Genomic DNA, 25,255 nt, shown 5'->3' with positions numbered 1-25,255 from the left:
CTCAAGCTCCCAAGTAGCTGGGATTATAGGCCTGCAACACCATGTCTGGCTATTTTTTTTTTTTTTTTTTTGCAGAGACGGGGTTTCACCATGTTTCTCAGGCTGGTCTGGGCCGCTGTACCTGGCCTGAAAATTTTGTTTTAAAAAATCGTTGACCAATTTTTTGTTTTGGAGTTTTGATAAAACATAGTAGAACTTTCCTACATTCTTTTTTTTTAGACGAAGTTTCACTGTTGTTGCTCAGGCTGGAGTGCAATGGTGCAATCTTGGCTCACTGCAACCTCTGCCTCCTGGGTTCAAGCGAATCTCCTGCCTCAGCCTCCCAAGTAGCTGGGATTTCAGGTGCCCGCCACCACACCTGGCTAATTTTTGTATATTTAGTAGAGACGGGGTTTTACCATGTTGACTAGGCTGGTCTTGAACTTCTGACCTCAGGTGATCCACCCTCCTCGGCCTCCCAGTGTGCTGGGATTACAGGCGTGAGCCACCGCACCTGGCTCCTACATTCTTAATGAATGACTATGTTAGAAAATGAGGCCAGGTGTGGTGGCTCACGCCTGTAATCCCAGCACTTTGGGAGGCCAAGGCAGGTGGATCACGAGGTCAGGAGTTCCAGACCAGCCTGGCCAATATGGTGAAACCCTATCTCTACTAAAAATACAAAAATGAGCCTGGCATGGTGGCATGTGCCTGTAATTCCAGCTACTCAGGAGGCTAAGGAAGGAGAATCGCTTGAACCCGGGAGGCAGAGGTTGCTGTGAGCTGAGATCATGCCACTGGATTCCAGCCTGAGCAACAGAGCGAGACTCTGTCTCAAAAAGAAAAGAAAAGAAAAGAAAAGGAAAGAAAAGAAAAGAAAAGGAAAGAAAAGAAAAGAAAAGAAAAGGAACATCAACTATATATTTTAGGGAGAAAAACTGAAAGAAAGAAATTAGGCCAGGCATGGAGGCTCACGTCTGTAATCCTGGCACTTTGGGAGGCTAAGGCAGGAAGATTGCTTAAGTCCAAGGGTTGGAGACCAGCCTGTGCAACATAGTGAGACCTTGTCTCTGCAAGAAAAATATAAGATAAAATTAGCCTGGCATGGTGGCTACTTAGGAGGCAGAGGTGGGAGGATTGCTTGAGCCTGGGAGGTTGAGGTTGCAGTAAACTGAGAGCATGCCACTGCACTCCAGCCTGGGCAACAGAGTGAGACCCTGTCTCAAAAAAAAAAAAAAGAAAAGAAAAGAAAAAGAAATAAAAAGAAAGAAAAGGAAAAAAGGAATAAAGAAATTAGTTTTTCCACTCTGAAGTATATTTGACTCACACCACAACCCAGGAAGAAACCCAAGGGTGCTTTCGTAGCAACTGTTTATCAATAGAACAAACATTTAGTAAATCTCAACTCTTACTGCTGTGACATGTATATAGATTCTACTTCCTTATTCTCTTGAAAAGGTGACACTGTCAAATCTCTTTATTTTTCCTTCACTCAGCTGATTAGTTCTCATCAAACATTTATGTTGGTCTGTGCGACCTCCCCTTTCTGTGCTCATCCTCTGCCTTAGAGGTCTACACCACATCCCTTCCAAGTATCTTTTCTCCTCCATCCAAGCCTGTCCTTGAATAAGTTCACTTTAGCATAAATAGCTAATGATTAGGCCTTTCTTTCTGCCTTATGATGATGCTTATTACTATGAGATGGAGTCTCCCTCTGTCACCTAGACTGGACTTCAGCGGTGCAATCTCAGCTCACTGCAACCTCTGCCTCCTGGGTTTAAGCGATTCTCGTGCTTCAGCCTCCAAGTAGCTGGGATTACAGGTGCACACCACCACGCCCGGCTAATTTTTGTATTTTTAGTGGAGATGGGGTTTCACCATGTTGGCCAGGCTGGTTTTGAATCCCGTCTCGGCCTCCCAAAGTGCTGGGATCACAGGCCTGAGCCATCACACCTGGCTTTGCTTTAATATTTTATTATTATTGTTATTTTTGAGACGGAGTCTCACTCTGTTGCCCAGGAGGGAGTGCAGTGGCACAATCTCGCTTCACTGCAACCTCTGCCTCCCAGGTTCAAGCAACCCTCCTGCCTCAGCCTCCCGAGTAGCTAGGATTTCTGGTGCATGCCACCATGCCCAGCTAATTTTTGTATTTTTAGTACAGACAGGGTTTCACCGTGTTAGTGAGGATGGTCTTGATCTCCTGACCTCGTGATCTGCCTGCCTCAGTCTCCCAAAGTGCTGGGATTACAGGCGTGAGCCACCGCGCCCGGCCTAATATTATTTTTAATTGACACATACTAATGGCAAATATTTATGGCATACAGTGTGATATTTTGATATATGTTGTTAATGGAAAAACCAAACTCTATAAAATATTTTAAAAAGCTTTATTCTGAGCCAGTATAAGTAACCATGGCCTGGGGAACAGTCTCAAGGGGGCCTGAGAAAGTGTGCCCCAGGCAGTCAGGTTACAGTTTAGTTTTGAACATTTTAGGGAGATAGGAATTGTAGGTAAAATCATAAATCAATATATGGAAGATGTACATTGGCTCAGCCTAAAGAGGCAAAATATCTTGAACCAGGGGAGGAAAGGCTTACAAGTCATAGGTGGATTCAAATTTTTTTTTTTTTTCTTTGAGATGGAATCTCGCTCTGTCACCCAGGCTGGAGTGCAATGGCACAAGCTCGGCTCACTGCAACCTCTGCCTCCCAGGTTCAAGCAACTCTCCTGCCTCAGCCTCCCAAGTAGCTGGGATTACAGGCGCCCACCATGCCCAGCTAATTTTTGTATATTTAGTCGAGACGGGGTTTCACCATGTTGGCCAGGCTGGTCTTAAACTCCTGACTTCAAGTGATCCACCCGCTTTGGCCTCCCAAAGTGTTGGGATTACAGGCATGAGTCACCACACCTGGCCAGTATGTGTATTTTAGCCGGAGGAAAGACATTAGGACACAAAAATGAATCTCTAATGGTGAAATTTGCAACCCTCTCATGGTAAAGAAGATAAATCTGAGGCACCAAGAGGCTGAAGTGACACTACTGGCTGCTGGCATCTTGAGCTGGAGCCTCTTCTTTCCTGTCCCACACCATGCTTCTCTCTTGCCACCTTGACATCCTGCCATGCAGCAACACCTACCAAAAAATACACTTGGACGTCATGGACCTGGGTATGTGAAAGGAAACTAAATCTCGTGACGCCAAAGTAACTAAGCCAAAGGGAAAAGTCAACCTGGGAACTGCGTCAGGCAAACCTGCCTCCCATTTTATTCCTAAATAAGATAGCTACAAAGATTAAAAAAAAAAAAAAAGCTACATCCCTCCCTTGCAGTTAACCCACAAAGAAATTCCCTCTGAGCCTCAAGATCTTTACTCTAAAGCAGTTCTGTTGGATTTCACCCTGGCGATGTAAATTGAAAGCTATCTTCACAGGTGTGGGCCAAAGGCCAGAAATCAGTCATCCCTCTGCTCACCTGAGACAAATGTGTATCTAATTGCTTCTTCTGCCCTACTGTTTATGGAAAAATGCAGATTCACTGAGCCAGACTAAGCCATAAGGGACTACTCCTCTATCCCGCTCTCATGTGTAAATTGTGTATTCAGCGAAAGGCTGATCAGGGACTCAAAATAATGCAACCGCTTGCATCTTATCTATCTAAGACCTGGAAGCCCCTGCTTTGAGTGGTTCTACCTTTCCAGACCAAACAAATGTACATCTTACATGTATTGATTGTTGTCTCATGTCTCCCTAAAATATATAAAACCAAGCTGTACCCTGACCACCTTGGGCATATGTCATCAGGACCTCCTGAGGCTGTGTTACTGGCAGGTCCTTAACCTTAGTAAAATAAACTTTCCAATTTTTTTTTTTTTTTTTTTTTTGAGACAGAGACTCACTTTGTCACCCAGGCTGGAGTGCAGTGGCACAATCCCAGTTCACTATAACCTCTGCCTCCCAGGTTCAAGCAATTCTCCCACCTCAGCCTCCCAAGAACTTGGGACTACAGGCACGCACCACCACGCCCAGCTAACTTTTGTATTTTTAGTAGAGACGGGGTTTCACCATGTTGGCCAGTTTGGTCTCAAACCCCTGACCTCGGGTGATCCCCCTGCCTTGGCCTCCCAAAGTGCTGGGATTACAGGTGAGAGCCACCATGTCTGGCAGAATTATGCTTATAACTCAATAGTCAGTTTTCTGGATTCCTGAAGCACAGCACTTTGAGTTATACGTAGGGCACTCAAGGATTGTTTGACATCCATATCCTGGATCCCACCAGTTCCCTAGGCCTGAGAGGCCTGTCTCTCACTTCTTTGCCTTGGACCACCACACCATTTTTCAGCCTGTCCCCCATGTCCCATCCCCCCAAATCTCCATGATTCACAAGGTATGTGAGTGTATCACATACCTTAAATGGTTGCAGTAATCTCAAACTATGTATGAAATATATGAGTAAAGCATAGAAAAATTAGGCTATGTAAGAAGTTCCTTCTTGTTAAAGGGAATATCTGGCTGGGCATGTTGGCTCACACCTATAATCCCAACACTTTGAGAGGCCAAGGTGGGCAGATCACTTGAGTTCAGGAGTTCGAGACCAGCCTGGCCAACATGGTGAAACCCCATCTCTACTAAAAATATAAAACTTAGCCGGGCATGGTGGTGAATGCCTGTAATTCCAGCTACTCAGGAGGCTGAGCCTGGAGAATCGCTTGACCCTGGGAGCGGAGGTTGCAGTGAGCCGAGATGGCACCACTGCACTCCAGCTTGAGTGACAGATGGAGACTTTGTCTCAAAAAAAAAAAAAAAGGAAAATCTGAAAAGTTCAAATCTTCACTGGGTTTTCTTGTTGGCACACTTCAGTTTCTAAATCTTGCCCCACCAACTCACTTCCTACTTCCTGTCGAACATCCTCTTTGACTGCCATGCATAGCTCTATAGCCCATTCAAAATCCCAGCCCCTGACCACAGGACTTAGTTTTGGGTCCTTGTCTATGTCCCTCCCTGAGCAGTACATGGTCCTGAAACTGGTTTGTTAGGTCTGGAGCAATGCCTTGGGGCAAGGGGGTCAGGACAGTTCTCGAAGTCTTGGCATTCCAAATCTCACCAAAGAGTCCAGTGTGGACATGGATGCCCTAACTACAAATCTTCCTACCAGTGTAGTTGCAGATACAACTATTTTTTTTTTTTTTTTTTTGAGACGGAGTCTCGCTCTGTCACCCAGGCACCCAGGCTGGAGTGCAGTGGCGCGATCTCGGCTCACTGCAAGCTCTGCCTCCCGGGGTCATGCCATTCTCCTGCCTCAGCCTCTCCGAGTAGCTGGGACTACAGGCACCCGCCACCACGCCCGGCTAATTTTTTGTATTTTTAGTAGAGACGGGGTTTCACCGTGTTAGCCAGGATGGTCTCGATCTCCTGACCTTGTGATCCACCGGCCTCGGCCTCCCAAAGTGCTGGGATTACAAGCGTGAGCCACCCCGCCCGACCAAGATACAACTCTTAATTTCTTTTTTTGAGACAGAGTCTAGCTCTGTTGCCCAGGCTGGAGCGCCGTGGCACAATCTCAGCCCACTGCAACCTCTGCCTCCCCGGTTCAAGCAAATCTCCTGCCTCAGCCTCCCCTAGTAGCTGGGATTACAGGCACGTGCCCCCATGGCTGGCTAATTTTTTATATTTTTGACAGAGACAGGGTTTCACCATGTTGGCCAGGCTGGTCTTGAACTCCTGACCTCAGGTGATCCACTTGCCTCAGCCTCCCAAAGTCCTGGGATTACACGTGTGAGCCACCTCGCCCAGCCGCTACAATTTCACATTTCTATATAAGGCAATATTAATTCCTTTTCTTAATTTGCCTTACCCTTTCCCCTTTCCCCTTTCCAGTTGTGTCTTCTCAAGCCTGTTTGGAATATGAAAGAGGGCTGTGACTGAGCTGCTGCGCCTCTCAACAACTGCTCTCAGCTACACAAAGACCCACCTAAAGCTCTGAAATGAATATTGTGTGTGTGTGTGTGTGTGTGTGTGTGTGTGTGTGTGTGTGTAGTTATTACTTTGGGCTATTTGTCTTACATATATTCTATTTCCTGCTTTTTAACAAAAGTCTTGTGACCCAAAGCTGATTCAAAGTATCCATTATTCAGAGTAAATAGAGAGTCATAGTCATCAAATTCCACATGAGATCCTCTGCACTCTCGTGAGTACAGAGGGAGAGGCTCCCTAAGAACTACAATAGAGATCACAATAGTGCTTACCTCACGGGGTTGTTGGGAGGTTTCAGTGACTCATATATAACGCAAGTGTACACACAGAATCTATAAGTAAAATGCTAAGCATGGCACCTGGTAAGTGCTTTATACGTCTTTAAAAATTATTATTATGTATATCATAGCTATGGTTTCTACACGGGATTTCAATTTTTTTTTTTTTTTTTTTTGAGACAGAATCTCACTCTGTTGCCCGGCTGGAGTGCAGTGGTGCGATCTTGGCTCATGGCAACCTCCGCCTCCTGGGTTCACGTGATTCTCCTGCCTCAGCCTCCCGAGTAGCTGGGACTACAGGTGCGCACCACCATGCCTGGCTAATTTTTGTATTTTTAGTAGAGATGGGGTTTCAGCATGTTGGCCAGGATGGTCTTGATCTCTTGACCTTGTGATCCACCCACCTCGGCCTCCCAAAGTGCTGGGATTACAGGCATGAGCCACTGCGCCCAGCCAGGATTTCAATTTTTAAAAATGGCACTGCTCACTTTGGGAGGCCGAGGCAGGAGGATTGCTTAAGGTTAGGAGTTTGAGATCAGACTGGGCAACATAGCAAGATGCTGTCTCTACAAAAATTTTAAAAATTAGCCAGGCGTGGGCATGGGGGCACATGCCGGGAGTCCCAGCTACTCAGGAGGCGAGGGGGGAGAATTACTTGAGGCCAGGAGTCTGAGGCTGCAGTGAGACATAATTGCACCACTGCACTCCAGCCTGGGTGACAGAGCAAGACCTATCTCAAAATAATAATAACAATAGTAATAAATAATAAAATGTCATTGCTTTAAAATTGTTGGAAAATCTCAGCTCCTGATCAAACTTCAAAGTACAGCTGAAGGAAAGTATCAATTGTCAAAGAAAGACCTTTGTACCTTCAAGGAACCCATGCTTAAAGAAAACAAACTGTCTCTCATCATGTAAATCAGCCATGGGTTTTGAAAACCATAAGAATCAATAACAGGCCAGGTGCAGTGGCTCATGCCTGTAATCCTAACACTTTGGGAGGCTGAGGCCAGAGGTTTGCTTGAGCCTAGGAGTTCAAGACCAGCCTGGGCAAAATAGTGAAACCTCATTTCTACAAAAAATTAGCCAGGCTTAGTGGCACACACCTATAGTCCTAGCTACTCATCCAGGAGGGTCACTGGAGCCTGGGAGGTTGAGGCTGCATTGAGCTATGATCTTGCCACTGCACTCCAGCCTGGACAACACTCTGCACTTCATTCTGGACAACAGAGCAAGACCCTGTCTTAACAAAAAAATCAGTAACATTTGTGGAGCACTTTCTATGTGCTGAATGCATTGATGGTTTATTCTCAAAAATATCCCCATAAGGTAGGCTGCAGTATCATTAATGCCATTTTACAGATGGGGAACTTGAAGTGAACTAGCCTAGGAGTAAACATATTGGCTCACCGGTTGGGAAATCCAGGGGAAGCCTGTCTTCCGATGCGGCTGGGCAGGTGTAGTGTGAGCCAGTAGGTCAAATCTTGTGATTATTTCTCGCCTTCTCTTTCCCAGGTCAGCTGTGATCTCAGCAAGCATCTTTCCTCATCATCTCGAGATGTCTGTCAGGAACTCAAAGGCTCCATACACATTCCTCACTCACATCCAATGATGTAGAAACTTCTCTTCTGGTGGATCTTTTGGAAAATTAGGAAAGCTACTTTTTTGTTTGTTTGTTTGTTTTTTGAGACGGAGTCTCGCACTGTCACCCAGGCTGGAGTGCAGGGGCGCGATCTTGGCTCACTGCAAGCTCCGCCTCCCGGGTTCACGGCATTCTCCTGCCTCAGCCTCCCGAGTAGCTGGGACTACAGGCGCCCGCCACCGCGCCCGGCTAATTTTTTGTATTTTTAGTAGAGACGGGGTTTCACCGTGTTAGCTGGGATGGTCTCGATCTCTTGACCTCGTGATCCACCCACCTTGACCTCCCAAAGTGCTGGGATTACAGGCGTGAGCCACTGCGCCCGGCCGGAAAGCTACTTTTTTGAAAGGCTTCAGCCAGCTTCTCATTGTCTCACTGCCCTGACTCAGAAATAATTGTGGCCCAGGGAAGGAGGAGAGGCTGGCTTTTCCTAATGCCTTAAACCTGAGGCTGAGTATGGACTAACTCACCCCAAAATTGCACTGCATAAATAGGGGAGGGACTTCCTTGGGAAAGTTCAGAGTTGTTGCAGATTTGTGTCCCGGGAGCTGATTGTGAGAAGAGCATTCATGCGCAGGTTTATTAGGGGGTGTCCTTAAGACCTGCACCTGTGGAAGGGAAGGCCAGATAGCAAGAGGGGGCGCAGGGAGAAGCTGGGCTGTGAGGCAGAGTAAGGGCTGCAGCCAGCCAGGTGACCCTTCAGACACGCCTGCATTGGAGCAAGGTGGGCGGGAGTGAGGGGGCCAGGCCTTTCTCCCCTCCCCTCCACAAACCAGGTATGGCCTGTGGGATGCCTGGGAAGGAAGCAAAGCCTGGAGCAGGGTGGGTGGCTCTTTTTTTAGAAGAGAGCAGTTCCTGGAGAGGCTATCAGCCATCAGCTGACAACACTTCCAGCAGCTGAGAGAAGAAATCCTTCCAGCCCGAGGAGGAATCTGGGCAGCACATCCCAGGAATCTGGAAGCAGTCATGGAAAAGGAAACAAGTCACCGAGAGGCCAATCCTGGATCTCAACTCAGTCCTTTCAGAGGCCACTGCTACAGCCCGCACCTCATTGCTTCCTGTTCAATGTGTGTTGATTTCTACACACTGACCGCTGTAGGCATTTCTGGAAAGAATCCCAGATCAGAGTTTCTAAGTATCAGCTGCCTATCCACATGCGTCTTGTGAGCAACTAAGAGGGCTGAAGGCAAGGAGGAAACCGGTGGTGATACACCTCATTGGGTGGTTAAAGAGACAAGATGTCTGGCCAGACTCTCACCAGAGAACTGTCCAGTCTGAACAAATGAGGAACGTGAAGAACTTGGAAAGGTTACAAGGAAGTCACCGCAATGATGAATGTTTTCCTGAACCAGCACGGACAGGAAAGAGCAAAGTCTGCAAATCAGGGCTGACCTTGGTGATCTCCGTCTTTTACACTGGGATGCAGAATTCAGCATGCACCCACCTGCAATTTATAAGCACAGGCTCCTTCTGGGAAATGTGCCAAATTATTTCATTCCTGACAAAATAATTAAAATGCTACAAGTATTAGGCTCATGCATTTAGCCATTTTATTTCAGCTGTTTTGTGTGTTCATAGATAGTGAAATTAAAAACACTTGTGGCCTGGCATGGTGGGTCACACCTGTAAACCCAGCACTTTGGGAGGCTGAGGCAGGAGGTCTGCTTGAGCTCAGGAGTTTGAGACCAGCCTGGGCAACATAGCGAGACCTTGTCTCTGCAAATATTATTTAAGCTCACAACTATAATCCCAGCACTTTGGGAAGCCAAGGTGGGTGGATCACTTGAGGCCAGGAGACCAGCCTGGCCAGCGTGGCGAAATCCCATCTCTACTAAAGATACAAAAAAAATACAGGTGCACACCTGTAGTCCCAGCTACTCGGGAGGCTGAGGCACAAGAATCATTTGAACCTGGGTGGTGGAGGTTGCAGTAAGCAGAGATGCGCCACTGCACTCCAGCCTGGGCAACAAAGCAAGATTCTGTCTCAAAAAAAAATTATTAAAAAATTATCCAGGGGTAGTGGTGCACACCTGTGGTCCCAGTTACTTGAGAGGCTGAGGCGGGAGGATCACTTGAGCCCAGGAGGTGGAGGCTGCAGTGAGCTATGTTCATGCTACTGCACTCCAGCCTGGGAGACAAAGCAAGATCCTGTCTCAAAAATGTACAAATAAATATTTTAAAACAGGACAACATTACAAAATACAAATAAAAACACATGTATTGGGGTCAAGCACAGGGACTCATGCCTGTAATCTCAACAATTTGGGCATACAAAGTGAGAGCATCACTTGAGCAGAGGAGTTTGGGGCCAGCCTGGGCACCATAGTGAGATCCCATCTCTACACAAAATGAACATTAAAAATTAGGAGGCTGAGGCGGGAGGATTGTTTGGACCCAGGAGTTCAAGACCAGCCTAGGCTACATAGAGAAACTCCATCTGTATTGTTAAAGAAAAAAAAAATTATAATTAAAAAAAAAAAACCACATGTATTGGAAGAAAATACTCTGGCAGCTTCAAAACACCTGACAAGAGGGGGAAACCTTGATACAGCTTCAGAACTTCAGCCCATGGAAGCTGCATTCAACAAACTACTGAATCACGTCTGGTTCCCATGGCAACAGCCCTGAAGCGGCTTCGCTGAACAAGACTGAATGTGATCAGCTGCCAACATGGAAATATCAACTCTTCCTCTTCTCTGTTTTTCAGCATTTCTCTCACTGACACATTCTGTGTTGCAAAGCAGGCCTTGGAACGCTGCCCGTATCTCCCTCCTAGATTCACCAAATTTCAACGGTGAAGCCCCCCTCCACTGCATTTTTAGTGTAGAACCTTGCCAGGGTTGGGGGTGGGGGAGGTGGGGGCCATTGCATACATTCTAAAGGACAAGGAAAATAATTTCAGAGAGTTCCTTACCCACCTATGTCCCTCACTAAGAGCCCTGGTTTTTCTCTCAGGCAGTAACGCTTCTTTCTGTTGGACTCAAATCAGCATATTTGTGTTCCACAGCAAGACAGATTTCCTAAGTAAGAGAGAAGCTATTTTTAGAGGATCTTGAAAGGGGGGAAGATCTCAGAAGCGACCTAAACTTAGATCCAGCTTTTGGTACAGTGTGCCTCACAGGGACATAGACTGCACGTGCACAGACATTTCTTGCAGCCTGTTATAAACTTCCTGAGATGCCCTCAAAGCCTGCTCTGGGGTGGGGCCCAGAGCTTCCCCCTGGAGGTGCCGTAGATCCTTGCCCTTCTTTCCCTTTAAGAACAGCACACTGTCAGTTCTCCAGCTCTTGAAGAGCCCTACAATGAGGTCAGACCATATCAGTGGTACATCTGGGCTGTCTGTCAATGCATTTGGGTGAGTTCGCTTCGAGGGAAACAGTGTCAGCCGTAGTGAGTTTGTGGTTAGAGATTTACTTGTAGATGAGTGTGGACCCCACGCTGGAGTGCAGTGGCGCCATCTCAGCTCACTGATGGAATATTTGATGATTTCCATCACCAAATGAAGCCAGGGGATGGGTGTGTGGGTGGTTATAATACTATTCTCACTACCATGGTGGATAGTGAGCATAAAAAGTACACGTGGCCGGGCGTGGTGGCTCACACCTGTAATCCCAGCACCTTGGGAGGTGGAGGTGGGCAGATCACTTGAGGCCAGGAGTTCAAGACCAGCCTGGCCAACATGGTGAAACCCCATCTCTACTAAAAATACAAAAATTAGCCCAGCGTGGTGGTGCATGCCTGTAATCCAGCAACTCAGGAGGCTGACACGTGAGAATTGCTTAAGTCCAGAGGCAGAGGTTGCAGTGAGCCGAGATTGTGCCACTGCACTCCAGCCTGGGCAACAAGCAAGACTCCATCTCAAAAAAAAAAAAAAAAGTCGTCTTTGAAGATTTGAAGATTTCTGAAAGAACTACCATTCGACTTGGCAATTGCACTACTGCATATATACCCAAAGGGAAAGACATCATTATATACTAAAGATACTTGCACCCATATGTTTATTGCAGCACTATTTATTCACAATAGCAAAGATACAGAATCAACCTAAGTGTCCATCAATGGATGATTGAATAAAGTAAATGTAGTGTATACACATACACACACACACACACACCATGAAATACGACTCAGCCATAAAAAAGAATAAAATCATATCATCTGCAGCAAAATGGACGGAATGGGAGGCTACTACCCTAAGGGAAATAACTCAGAAACAGAAAGTCAAATACTGCCTGTTCTCACTTATAAGTGGGAACTAAACAATGAGTACACATGGACATTCAGAATGAAATAATAGACATTGGAGACTCTAAAAGATGGGACAGTGGGAGGGGAATGAGGTTTGAAAAATTACTTATTGTAGGCTGAGTGCAGTGGCTCACACCTGTAATTCCAGCACTTTGAGAGGCCAGGGTGGGAGGATTACTTGAGCCCAGGAGTTTTCAGACCAGCCTGGGCAACACAATGCGACTTCATCCCTACAAAAATAAAAGTAAAAATTAGCTGGGTATGGTGGCACACGCCTGTATTCCTAGCGACTTGAGAGGCTAAGGCAAGAGAATTACTTGAGCCCAGAAGTTCCAGGCTGCAGTGAGCTATGATTGCACCACTGCACTTCAGCCTGGGAGACAGAGCAAGACTCTGTCTCTCTCTCTCTTTTTTTTTTTTTTTTGAGATGGAGTCTCGCTCTGTCACCCAGGCTAGAGTGCAGTGCATGATCTCAGCTCACTGCAAGCTCCGCCTCCTGGGTTCACGCCATTCTCCTGCCTCAGCCTCCCAAGTAGCTGGGACTACAGGCTCCTGCCACCACGCCTGGCAAATTTTTTTAGTAAAGACGGGGTTTCACCATGTTAGTCAGGATGGTCTCGATCTCCTGACCTTGGGATCTGCCTGCCTCGGCCTCCCGAAGTGCTGGGATTACAGGTGTGAGCAACCGTGCCCAGCCCTGTCTCATAAAAAAAAAAAAAAAAAAAAAAAATTACTGGCCAGGCGTGGTGGCTCACACCTGCAACAAAAAAAAAATTTCTAGTGGGTACAATGTTCACTATTTGGGTGATGGGTACACTGAAAGCTCAGGTTTACCACAATGCAGTATGTGCATGCAAGAAATCTGCACTTGTGCCTCCTAAATCCATACAAATAAAAAAAAATGGCTGTGTACAGTGGCTCATGCCTGTAATCCCAGCACTTTGGGAGGCTGAGGAGGTTGGATCACAAGGTCAGGAGTTCGAGACCAGCCTGGCCAACATGGTGAAACCCTGTCTCTACTAAAAATACAAAAATTAGCTGGGCATAGCCCTTTATTAATATGATTTTATGCTCATATATATGAATCTGTATGAATTTTTTCTGTGAGAATCATACTCAAGAACTGTCACTTTTTTCTTTGTTTTTTTTTTTTTTGGAGACAAAATCTCACTATATCACCCAAGCTGGAGTGCAGTGGTGGGATCTCAGCTAACCACAACCTCCGCCTACCAGGTTCAAGTGATTCTTCTGCCTCAGCCTCCCAGGTAGCTGGGATTTCAGGCACCGGCCACCACACCTGGCTGATTTTTAAAAATATATTTTTAGTAGAGATGGGGTTTCACCATGTTGACCAGGCTGGTCTTGAACTCTTGACCTCAGGTAATTTGCCTGCCTCGCCCTCCCAAAGTGCTGGGATTACAAGCTTGAGCCACCGTGCCTGGGCCCTTTTCCTTTCTTTTTGTTTTGAGATGGGGTCTTGCTCTGTTACCCAGGCTGGAGTGCAGTGGTGTGATGTGACCACAGCTCACTACAGCCTCGATTTCCCAGGGTCATGTGATCCTCCCATCTCAGCCTCCTGAGTAGCTGAGATTACAGGTGTGCACCACCACACTGGACTAACTTTTTCATTTTTTTGTAGAGACAAGGTCTCACTATGTTGCCTAGGCTGGTCTTGAACTGCTGGGCTCAAGCAATCCTCCTGTCTCTGCCTCTCAAAGAGCTGAGATTATAGGTGTGAGCCGCCATGCTCGCCCCTGTCACTTTTCTGTATATTCCTAAATAAAATTAAATCTGGTTCAACCTCTATTGACTTCAGTGGTAGATAAATTCAATCCCATTTTTCTGGTGAAGAGGTTCCTCCACAATTCTTTAGAATTATGCCAGCACCTAGGGCTTACTCAGTCCAGATGTCTTGCCATCTGATCCACTGGAAGAGGTAGAGTTTTACTACCCAGCTCCCGTGTCTTCTCCCCTCAAGTTTAGGTGGAGCCTGTTTGTCAAGGCCTCTGCATAATACCTAGAGCCCCAAACCAGTTGTATACATGCAGCCATCCCATTCAGAGGCTGTATCTCTACAGAGCTGTAAACCCTTCCTACCAGTGTGCAGGGCAGCTAACACCCTCCATCCTCACTCCACCCCTCATCCTTGTGCAGTGTAGCTCTGCCCTTCAACAAAGAGTTTGACTGTCACCACGTCCTCTCGTAATCCCACGCAGGCCCACCTTCTCTCATAATCCCAAAGAAGATATGTCAGGGCCAGGGCATCTATGGATATGGTGTGAGTGCTATTCCAGTGCAGTAACTCCCTTCCTTACTGTGGTCTTTCTTCTTATACAGCAAGAATGAGGGCCAGGTATAGTGACTCAGGCCTGTAATCCCAGCACTTGGGGAGGCCGAGGTGGGCGGATCACAAGGTCAAGACGATCAAGACCATCCTGGCCAACATGGTGAAACCCCATCTCTACTAAAAATACAAAAATTAGCTGGGCATGGTGGTGGGCACCTATAGTCCCAGCTACTCAGGAGGCTGAGGCAGGAGAATCACTTGAACCCGGGAGGTGGAGGTTGCAGTGAGCCGAGATCACGCCACTGCATTCTAGCCTGGCAACAGAGCGAGACTCCATTCCCCCCACCCCCTCCCCAATAAAAAGCAAGAATGAGAAAGTGGCCTCGTCAATGAAGGATTGCACGGACTGGTACCAAGTGGTTTGGATCTGGGAAGTCAGCTGTAAAATGGAGTTGTCTAGGAATATCAGGGGCCTTACGGCTGGGGCAGTTAGGGACCTTCTAGTCCCTGGGCTGTTGCATTTCCCCACTGGCCAAGTATCCCAGGCCAATAGGCACTGGAGCTTGGGTGCTGTCCTTTCACTGGAATGGGCCTACTGTGTGTCCAGCAGCTGTCTTGGCTATGGCAGATTGGTCCTTGATTTGATGAGAGGCTGAAGACTACGTGTGACTTTGTCTTGCTATCCTGGTCTTGTAGAACTCATCTTTCCACAATGAAGACTTTTTCTCAACCGATGTTGTATAATGTGAAATGTGTCCACCCTCTTGCAGGACACATAGCAGACCTGAAGAGACCCATCTGGCACCACAGCCGATATTCTTCCTTTTTTTGAGATGGAGTCTTGCTCTGTCGCCCAGGCTGGAGTGCAGTGGCGCAATCTCAGCTCACTGCAAGCTCTGCCTCCCAGGTTCACGCCATTCTCCTGCCTCAGCCTCCCGAGTAGCTGGGACTACAGGTGCCTGCCACCACGCCCAGCTAATTTTTTTTGTATTTTTAGTAGAGACAGGGTTTCACTGTATTAGCTGGGATGGTCTTGATCTCCTGACCTTGTGATCCGCCCTTCTCGGCCTCCCAAAGTGCTGGGATTACAGGCTTGAGCCACCACGCCTGGCCACCACAACCAATTTTCAACATGCTGCTGGGTGTGAGATAATCAGAAAAGCATGGAGCATAGGTAGACATTTAATGGTCTTTTGAGTCCAACCTCTACATTTTACTGATAATTAGTTTGGAGAATCCATTGTCCTCCCAAGATTTATTACCCATTTCTCATTTTGAGGAACATTTAACAGCAAGAAGATTGGATCAGGGTTCTGAGTGAGCCCCAAGAACTTTGAGAGCTTTCGAGGTTTGAGTGACTCCTTTGCATTTTGAGTACATATTCCAAGGGCATTTTCCTTTGGCTGTTTGTGATCAGAGATTATTGTGGTCATGATGTACCTGTACATTATTGCTGCAATAGCAAACCACTCTTCTGATTTGCTGGTGTCTCTGTGGGTCAGTCTTTGGGTTGGACTCAGCTGGGCAGTTCTTCTGATGCTCTCACCTGGGGTCATAGTGGTAGGGAGAGTAACAATCCTCCTGAAGATGTCGATTCCCTAATCCTTGGTTTCAGACCTGTGCAAGCTACATTACATAGTAAAGGAGACTTTGCAAATGCATTAAATTTATGCACCTTTGGGTAAGGAAATTATCCTGGACTGTCTGCATAGGTCTAACGTAGTCACCTGGGCCCTTAAAAGTAGAAAAGAAACTCTGGGAGGCTGACATGGGCAGATCACTTGAGCCAGGAGTTCAAGACCAGCCTGGGCACCATGGCAAAATCCTGGCTCTAGGGGAGATTCAAAGCATGAAAGGGACTTGCCTACCATTGTTGGCTTTCAATTAGAGGAAGGGGGCTGTAAGCCAAGGGACAGCCTCTAGAAGCAGGGAACAGCCCTCACTCACAGCCAGCAAGGAGACCTCAGTTCTACAGCCGAAAGGGACTGAATTCTGCCGGTAGCCTGAATGAGTAAAGAAAGAGCTTCTCCTCATAGAGCCTCCAGAAAGGAGCGCTGGTATCTCACTGTGGTTTCAATTTGCATTTCCCTGGTGATTAGTGATGTTGAGCGTCTTTTCATGTGCTTGTTGGCCATTCGTATGTCTTCTTTGCAGAAATGTTTATTTGCCCATGTTTACTTGGGTTGTTTGTTTTGTTGTTGTAGGAATCCTTCATATGGCTCGCATATCAACCCTTTATTATATATATAATTTCAAATATTTTCTCCCATTCTGTAGGCTACCTCTTCAGTCTTTTGATAGTGTCTTTTGATGCACAGAAGTTTCAAATTTTGGTGTAACCCAATTTATCTATTTTTACTTTTGTTGCCTGTGCTTTTGGCATGATATCTAAGAAATTATTGCCAAATCCGATGTCATAAAGCTTTCTCCCTCAATTTTCTTCCAAGAGTTTTATAGTTGGGAGAGTTTTAAGCAGTGAAATGCTATATAGGAGGCTGGACAGGGCAGGGATGTGGGAGGCTGATTGTGTTGAAAGCCCCAGTCTTCATGCCTCCCCTCATCTACACGCTTTGCTGTCACATTGCAGCTCCACCCAACAAGAGGCAACATGCAGTTTCCTACCACTTGATTCTATTTCAGCCACGTACTTGGTAAAGACCTTCTACTCTGACTCTGGGCTTGACCATATGACTTGCTTTGGCCCATAAAATGAGACAGAAGTGATGGCACAGAAGTTCCAAGCCAAGGCTTCAAGGAGCCTTGCAGGTTTCCACTTGCTGTCTTGTGCCTCTGCCATCATCCCGAGAACCTGCCCAGGCGAGCCCGCTGGAGGATGGGAAACACACAGAGCAGAGCTGAATAGCCTCAGTCAACTCAACCAGCTGATCCCCAGACATGGGCGTGAGCCATCAGCTGGTCCCCAGTTAACCCCAGAGGCATTAGTATTGCAGGCCACTGAGGTTTTGTGGCTGTTTCTTATGAAATGTACTCCATAATATCCAATAAGGATATTCAGTAAGGATAATATGGCATTGGATAACAGATACAGCGAGCAGACTGGAAGCAGAGAGATGTGTTAGGAGGATATTACAATAATTCAGGTGAGAGATGATAGCTGTGAAGGTGATGACAGGTGGTTGGATTCTGGATGTATCTTGAAGGTGGTGCTGATGGATTTGCTCTCACATTGGAAATAGGGTATGGGGAAGAGAGACCAGTTGAGGATCACTTCATGGGTTTTGAGCATCTGGAAGGATGAAATTGCCACTAGCTGTGGTAGGATGACTGCAGGAGGAGCAGGTTTGGGGAGGCTATTAGGGACTCAGTTTTGGATATTCACACATTCAGGGATTTGGGGAGAGTTAACACATATCCCTGGACTTTGGGAGTGCTCATAAAGCCAGAGGCTGGCAGTGCTTCTTGAATAAAAAACTGTGGAAAGGGGAGGCCTGATGAAGCAGCCTGTTGTGGATAAGCATGACCCACAAGGAGCGGATGAGGGCTTTCCCTTGGCCTGAGGGCAGGAAGAGTGCATCAAGGGTCCCACGCCTCCTTATGAAGGAGCACAAAGTGGAGTGGCGGGTGGATACCTAGGGCTGCCCAGGTGGTGTCCAGCAAAGAGAAGCTTCCCCCCGAGAAAGGCTAGAGTATGGAGGCTGGTAGAGGCTGAGGGGAGACCTGACTGCCTTTGCCTGAGGGGTGACCTCAGGAGTAGAAAGGGCCCACGTGAAGTCATGTGGCATTCCGAAAGAACGGCACTCACCATCTCAGTGGAGCCCACCGCCTCTATGGGGGCCTCCAGCTGCAGAGCCCAGCCTGAGAGAATCCTCTCAGGAGGGCAGTCAAGGAGGAGGTCAGAGCCTCTTCTCCTCATGAATGCCAACAGTGGAGAACTAGGCTGGAAAGGGCACCTGGGCGAGGTGGGGAGCAGGGAGAATCCCGGAACATAGATTTCCAGCTCTCGGAGAGGAAGAGTCTAACTTTTTTTTTTGAGACAGAGTCTCGCCCTGTCACCCAGGCTGGAGTGCAGGGGTTGCAGTTAGCCAAGATCGCACCACTGCACTCTAGCCTGAGTGACAGAGTGAGACACGGTCTCAAAAAACAAAAAACCAAGAAGTTGGTGTGACTTTGAGAGCTGTTTTGTTAAGGCACCAGTAGCATCTACTGTAGATATCACTGAGGGATGGGAAGGGGGATTCAAAGAGCACGGTAGAAAATGCAATTAGAGAAGATAGAATTTTCTTTTTTTCCACACGCACTAGATTGAATGAAAATAATTTTCAAAACCCCTCTGCCTTGTACTCCCTAATGAACTGATGATATACATGAATTAAACTGTGGGTGGCTTAATAGCTGGAGAGAGGCCACATGTATAGACAGAAATGAACACACATGTATTGCAACAGAAGGGCTCAAGACGCAACAGTGAAATTCACTAGCAGAAAATCGAGGTGAGAAGAAATTGATAATTGTTCTTTTAAACCTACCACTTTTGCTGACTGTCATTAAAAATGTGAAAACAGGTGGTAAAGGAACCATAAGTGATTAGTTTTCTTTCCTTCTGCATGACTATAATGATGTTTGAGAGTGAAACAATGCTCCTAAAATGTATTACTCTTTTGTCCACTAAAAAAAAATGCCCCCTATCTTTAACTTTAGTGGCACAAATCATGTATTTTTCTAATAACCTCAGAAACTCAGTATGATGTCCCCTTTGAAAATAATGGAAAGTTGCCGGGCGCGGTGGCTCCTGCCTGTAATCCCAGCACTTTGGGAGGCCAAGGCGGGTGGATCACGAGGTCAGGAGATCGAGACCATCCTGGCTAACACGGTGAAACCCCGTCTCTACTAAAAATACAAAAAAATTAGCTGGGCGTGGTGGCGGGCGCCTGTAGTCCCAGCTACTCGGAAGGCTGAGGCAGGAGAATGGCGTGAACCCGGAAGGCGGAGCTTGCAGTGAGCCGAGATCCCGCCACTGCACTCCAGCCTGGGCGACTGAGTGAGACTCAGTCTCAAAAAAAAAAAAAAAAAAGTAAAAAAGAAAATAATGGAAAGTTTGTGCTCAGCTCCTTCAGTGTCTGCAGCAAGAGAGCAAATGAGACCCATGAGAATCTGGGGCTCAGGCAAAAGTTCCAGATGACGTTTAAATGCTGAGGTGGGGCCTGTGAAGGAGGGAGGGAGGGCTGGAGACCAGGGGCCTTGGTGATCTGTTTACAACACAAGGGTGACCAGAGCTGTCTGTCTGTAGAGGGCCCTGATGGGAGCAGAGGCATCCCAGACAAACAGGGCTCATGCTCTTCTGGGAATCCCTGCCTCACCATGAAACAGAAGAGGGAGATTCCACCAACTGCTTGGATATGTCCCCTTTACATTTCTCCAGCCCAGATGGTGGTGGTGGTGGTGGTGTTGTTTTGAGCAAAAGTCTTGCTCTGTCACCCAGGCTGGAGTGCAGTGGTGCGATCTCAGCTCACTGCAACCTCCACCTCCTGGGTCCAAGACATTCTCCCCCATCAGCCTCCTGAGTGGCTGGGATTACAAGCGTATACCACCATGCCTGGCTAATTTTTGTATTTTTAGTAGAGATGGGGTTTCGCCATGTGGGCCAGGCTGGTCTCAAACTCCTGACCTCGGGTGATCTGCCTGCCTTGGCCTCTCAAAGTGCTGGGATTACAGGCATGAGCCACCATGCCCTACTCCAGATTGGTAACCCAGTGCTTTCCTTGGTGTATAACAATTACCCCACACTCTTGAGTGTCTTAAAATAGTCAGCAGATGTTAAAAGTTGCATCAGAATCCTTTTTTTTTTTTTTTGAGACGGAGTCTTGCTATGTCGCCCAGGCTGGAGTGCAGTGGCATGATCTCAGCTCACTGGAAGCTCTGCCTCCCGGATTCACACCATTCTCCTGCCTCAGCCTCCCAAGTAGCTGGGACTACAGGCGCCTGCCACCACGCCTGGCTAATTTTTTGTATTTTTAGTAGAGATGGGGTTTCACCAATGTTAGCCAGGATGGTCTTGATCTCCTGACCTTGTGACCTGCCCGCCTCGGCCTCCCAAAGTGCTGGGATTATAGGCACGAGCCACCGTGCCTGGCCTGCATCAGAATCCTTTTTTTTAAAAAAAAGTGACCTTGGACCAGGCGCGGTGGCTCACTCCTGTAATCCCAGTACTTTGGGAGGCCGAGGCAGGTGGATTATCTGAGGTCAGGAGTTTGAGACCAGCCTGACCAATATGGTGAAACTCTGTCTCTACTAAAAACACAAAATTAGCTGGACATGGTGGTGCACACCTGTAATCCCAGCTACTCGGGAGGCTGAGGCAGAAGAATCGCTTGAACCCAGGAAGTGGAGGTTGCCGTGAGCCAAGATTGCACCATTGCACTCCAGCCTGGGCAACAAGAGCAAAACTCTGTCTCAAATAAATAAACAAATAAATAAAAATAAAAAAGTGATCTTGTATTAGTCTGTTCTCATGCTGCTATAAAGAACTTCCCTGGACTGGGTAATTTATAAGGGAAAGAGGTTTAACTGACCCACAGTTCCGCATGACTGGGGAGGCCTCAGGAAACTTACAGTCGTGGCAGAAGGGGAAGCAAGCCGCCTTACATGGCAGCAGGTGAGGCCGGGGGTGTGGGGAGAGGGAGAGAGCACGTGTAAGCACAGGAAAAACTCGTCTAAAACCGTCAGATCGCGTGAGAACTCACTATCACGAAAACAGCATGGGGAACTGCCCCCCATAATCCAATCACCTCCTACCATGTCTCTCTGTTAACACCTGGGGATTACAATTCAAGATGAGATTTGGGTGAGAACACAGAGCCTAATCATATCAGATCTGCTTTTATTTTATTTAATTAATTTATTTATTTATTGAGACAGAGGCTAACTCTGTCGCCCAGGCTGGAGTGCAGCGCCGCCACCTCCACTCACTGTAAGCTCCGCCTCCCGGGTTCACGCCATTCTCCTGCCTCAGCCTCCCGAGTAGTGGGGACTACAGGCGCCCGCCACTACACCCGGCTAATTTTTTATATTTTTAGTAGTGATGGGGTTTCACTGTGTTAGCCAGGATGGTCTCGATCTCCTGACCTCGTGATCCGCCTGCCTCGGCCTCCCAAAGTGCTGGAATTATAGGCGTGAGCCACCGCGCCCGGCCAGATCTGTTTTTAAATATATATAATATTGAATTATATCCGTTCTTATGTTTAAAGTACTAACTAGTAGGAAATACCCAAAATATTAATAATCTTTGTAACTGAGGGATAGGTTTATACTTGATTTTCACTTTTACTTTTTATTTATCTGTAGTGCCTATATTGTCTACAATAAACATGTATTATATATTTACTTTTTTTGTAAGAAACAAAGGTTTTTCTAAACATGGGGAGTGAGACTCAACCCCAGAACTCCCCCCAGAAAGACCATTGAATTTGTTTTCATGAGAATTAAACATTTCTTGAGTCAAAGACACCAAAAATGAACTTAACAGCAGGAGATGAACTGAGAAAAAGTATTTACAATGTGCAGAGCGGAAAAAGAGTTTTATTTTTCTGAAAAAAATTTACTTATTTATTTATTTTGATACAGGGTCTCACTTTGTCACCCAGGCTGCAGTGCAGTGGTATGATCTCAGCTCACTGCAGCCTCGACCTCCTGGGCTCAAGTGATTCTATAACCTCAGCCCCCCAAGTATGAGTGACTACAGGTGCATGCACCACCACAACCAACTAATTATTTGTATTTTTTGTAGAGACGGATTTTCGCTATGTTGCCCAGGCTCAAATTTCTGGGCTATAGGAATCTGCCCACCTTGACCTCCCAAAGTGCTAGGATTACAGGCATGAGCCACCATGCTTGGCCAGGAAAAGAATTTTAATCATTATATACATACACGTGTGTGTGTGTGTGTGTGTGTATACATATATATATAAAACAAGTCAATAAGAAAAATAAAAACAATCAATAGAAAATTGAACAAAAGATAACAGCGATTTACAGAAGTTGAAGAAAAAAGTCCAGTAAATACATGAAAAGATTTTAATCTCATTAAATAGAGGTCGCAACCATTAATAAAATATTTTTTGCCAAAATTTTTTTTTGCTTATCACTTTAGAAAATACCTTAAAAATCAGTAGCAATCAGAGTTTGTGAGGATGGTTATTCTCGCTAATAATACCAAGCATCTATGTGTATACCTACTGTTGGTGGAACTGAAAATTGGCAGAGCCCTTTCTGAAAAGAACTTAGTGGTATATGTCAATACTTTAGGTATGCATGCCCTGTGACACAGTGGTTCCAATTTCAGGTATCTAGTTCAGAGAAATATTTGCCCATGTGCATGAAGAGGTGTGTACAAGAAGAGGCATGAGTCATAAAGTACTGGAAATAACACAAATGTCTAGCATGGAAGAATAGTTATGTAAACTATGATTCATCTGTTCTATTGAAAAACCACACAGCACCTAAAACAATTAGAAAGAGTTATATGTGGTGACATGACAAGATAGAGCACCATAGCTCAGGGATAACCACTGAGGGCCCGTCTGGATTCAAATCGTGTTTCTGAAACTTCCTGTCTGTCAGAACTTGGAGAAGCTGCCTAAAGTGCTCTAGGTTTCCACTTCCCCATTTGTAAAATGGGAAAGATAGTATTATGTGCCTCCTAGGGCTGTTAATGAGAATTAAATGGGCCAATACACGCACAGCATTTTTTTTTTTTTTTTTTTTTGAGACAGGGACTTGCTCTATCATCTAGAGTAGAGAGCAGTGGCATTATCATGGCTCATTGCAGCCTTGACCTCCCGGGCTCAAGCGATCCTCCTACCTCAGCCTCCTGGGACTATAGCTGGAACTACAGGAGTACATCACTGTGCTTGGCTAATTTTTCTTTTTTTGTAGAGATGGGATCTTGCTATGTGGCGCAGGGTGGTCTTGAACTCCTGGGCTCAAGTGATCCACCAGCCTCAGCATCCCAAAGTGCTGAGATTACAGGTGTGAGCCACTTTGCCGGCCATACACAACATTTTGAACTGTGTGTGTCTCACAGTAATTTATCAATAAATACAAACTTTTGCATATTAGAGAAAAGCAAGTTGTAGAACACCAAACATGATATTAAAGCCTTAATACTAAAGGTAATATATGTGCATATGCCTATATACACATAGAAAATGGCCCAGTAGAAAACATGTCTCATTAATAGCAGTGCTTATTTCTGATGAAAGAAGGGACTTGGGTAAGGCTGGGGTAGCAAAGCTGTCATATCAACTCTACACTTCAGTATTATTTACTTTTTTTACAGAAATAAATGTAACTTGTTTGCTGCATGCAGGCACTTGCGCGTGTACGCGCACACACACACACACACACACGCGCACACACACGCACACGCGCGCACACACGCGCACACACACACACGCACGCACACACGCGCACACACACGCACACGCACGCACACACGCACGCACACACACGCACACACGCGCGCACACACACACGCACACACGCGCGCACACACACACACACACGCACACATATATTGGGCAAGGCAATATAGGGTTTGACTCTAGTTCGAAGATTTCAAGAGTACCAAATGTTTTACTCAAGGAATTTGAGCAATTGTGCAATTTTCAACGTGTTTTGTGTCTATTTTGGCTACACAGAGAACTTCCTCAACAACATGGAAACAGATGAGTTTAGGTTGTAACAAGAATAATTTGCAGAAATAGAAAGAAGCAAATAATCTGTTCTGTTAATAACACTCGTCTGTCACCCATGCACTGCCTTTCACAGTTGACTGAGAGCCAATTTTATCTTGCTGTCACATAGAGTGTCCTTTTTATCATTGCAGTTGCACACTTCCCACAATCTTTAGGCAAAGAGGCGGAACTGCCTCATCTACTTGTATAGAATTTATCTTGTTGCCCGGGCTGGAGTGTTCAGTGTGCAGTCTTGCCTCACTGCAGCCTTGACCTCCTGGGCTTAAGCGATCCTCTTGCCTCAGCCTCCTGAGTTGCTAGGACTACATGCATACCACCATGCTGGGCTAATTAAAAAATTTTTTTTGTAGAGATGGGGTCTTGCTATGTTGCCCAGGCTGCTCTCAAATTCCTGGCTTCAAGTGATTCTCCCACCTCAGCATTCTAATATGTTGGGATTACAGGTGTGAGCCACCATGCTCAGCCTCTCTTGTGTTTCTGAAGAAGGTGCTGGTGAAGAGAGGATCTGGGGAATCCAGGTGAAGGAGAACTTTCCAACGCATACAATCCGTCTTGGGCCTCAGGTGACACCCTTGTATCATTCTGAATTAGGAAACACTTCATTTTTTTAAACCTCATTATGCAAGGAGAATATTTTTAAAAATATTTTAAGGCCAAGCGCAGTGGCTTATACCTGTAATCCTAGCACTTTTGGAGGCCGAGGCAGGTGGATCACCTGAGTTTGAGAGTTTGAGACCAGCCTGGCCAACATGGTGAAACCCCATCTCTACTTAAACAACACAAAAAGTACACTGGGCATGGTGGTGCCTGCCTGTAATCTCAGTTACTCGGGAGGCGGAGGCAGGAGAATCGCTTGAACCTGGGAGGCAGAGGTTGCAGTGAGCTGAGATTGTGCCACTGCACTCCGGCCTGGGCGACAGAATGAGACTCTGTTTCAAAAACAAAAAAAATTCAATCAAAACAAAAATAATAATCATTATGATATGATACCCATGTATTAACCACTCAGATTTAATGGATTTGAACATTTTTACACAATAGATTCTGGTATGATTTTTTAAAAAAAATTAAAAAAAAAAAATAAAACTGGCTGGGTGCGGAGGCTCATGCCTGTAATCCTAGCACTTTGGGAAGCTGAGGCA

Source organism: Symphalangus syndactylus, chromosome 24 (assembly GCF_028878055.3).
Source record: "Symphalangus syndactylus isolate Jambi chromosome 24, NHGRI_mSymSyn1-v2.1_pri, whole genome shotgun sequence".
Classification (NCBI taxonomy): domain Eukaryota; kingdom Metazoa; phylum Chordata; class Mammalia; order Primates; family Hylobatidae; genus Symphalangus; species Symphalangus syndactylus.
Note: the sequence above shows the minus strand (reverse complement) of the source record.